The sequence below is a fragment of the Marmota monax genome, unplaced genomic scaffold, assembly GCF_021218885.2.
Source record: "Marmota monax isolate L192 unplaced genomic scaffold, Marmota_monax_Labrador192_F-V1.1 WCK01_AAM20220418_F8-fsc00092, whole genome shotgun sequence".
NCBI classification, from domain to species: Eukaryota; Metazoa; Chordata; class Mammalia; order Rodentia; family Sciuridae; genus Marmota; species Marmota monax.
Window position 1 is genome coordinate 3,391,640 of NW_026692583.1, and position 1,720 is coordinate 3,393,359.

The following is a 1,720-nucleotide window of genomic DNA, read 5'->3' on the forward strand; positions in this document are numbered from 1 at the left end:
CAAATGTGAAGAGACACATGCCTTTTTTAAAATTATTTATTTATTTAGGTCATCCCATCTTTCGTAGTTTGCACACTTGTGATTCTTTAGCATTGCAATCTGAATTCTGGGATTGTTATTTCTTTTTTATGTTCTTCAGTAGATTGATAGGTCCATTCATTTATATTACAGCATAGTTTCCTCTGTCTATTTGGATGGTTTTTACTTATTCATAATTCATAAGAACATTAATGGTATTAACCCAAGCCAGATCAATATTTCATCCAGCCCTAGCCTCTCTTTCTAACAAGACATGTAAGTGTGTTTGATGGGAAAGTCTGACATCTTCTATGCTAAAATCTGGTATTTCCCAGGCTAATCTCAAGCAGAGATGAATACTCTTAATTTCTCTCTCGTAATGCAAATGCATTTTTTTAAAAAAATTTAATTGTAGTTAGACACGATACCTTTATTTTATTTATTTATTCATTTTTATGTGGTGCTGAGTATCAAACCCAGCACCTCACATATACTAGGTGAGCACTCTACTGCTGAGCCACAGCCCTAGCCCCTCTCGTGATGCTTTTTGACATGACCAGCTGTGGAGTTATTAAAACATTTAAAATCATCCTCTCCATGCCCTTTTTCCATATATTTTTTGCAAATAGATTTATTTAAACCAAGTTGAAAAAATTAATAGTATGGAAATTTCCTTGCCACAACAGCTCCACACAATACTGCAGACATATAGAAGAAAGAATGTCATTGAATTTTATACACTCATTCTGCAAATTTATTGAGCTCCTACTATGTGATGGCATTTTGCCAAAGGCATTATACTGTATTTCTTAAAGCAATGTGTCATTAGTCTAGAAAATGCTGTATGGATCAGTTGAACAATTTGTCTATTAGATATATTTAATTAAAGAATTTGTCCCTAGATATTTGTATAAAACATGCAAAAACCAAAAGTCAAAACATCCTATTTTGATTAAGGAAATTGTTCCAATATATGCAGGAGAAGGAATTCAAAAGCATTATTTCCAGGTCAATCATACCACAAAAATTCAGTCAAAGATGAATCCAACGTATTGCAATAAACCCCTTTTGTGATCTTGCACTTTGGTTTTCATTTGTTCTGATAGGACTTGACATGAAACAGAAGTTGAGATCATTATGGCTAACTTGAGTTTATTGGAAGCCAAGGAAAAGCTGAATGTTATTACCGTCTATACAGTCCATGAATTAGAATGAATGGTAGAACCAGGCTGAACTATGTGTTGCAAACTAGGCAACAAAGTGTGGGTAGAATCGTTGCCAACTATTTCCATATTACCAATAGTTGGTTGATGTGTATTATCTACAAAACCAAAAGCCTCCATTTCTCTCTCTAGGAATTAGACCCATAGGGCAGGGAAGAATTGTTCAATTGAAGAATCTGTTAAATAATTTGACCTGCAGGAACAAATTGTTCAGTAGATTCCACTGATCTTTATGAATTTATCTTGAGTCCTCTGCTTGATGAAGTAGCCCTGTGGTTTGTTTTTGTTTTTAGAGAGAAGGAATGTAAACAGTGCTTTTCTTTTTCTCCATAGTGTTTGGGAAAGCAATCCAGGCTTTATCCCGAGTGAATGATGAGCTGTGGCTAGACCCATCTGAAAAAGGTGTAAGTGTTACCAAAGTGAAGCTCATCCCACAGAAAAACCAATGTCCCAGAAACGAGTTGGGGAGAAAGAAAGGC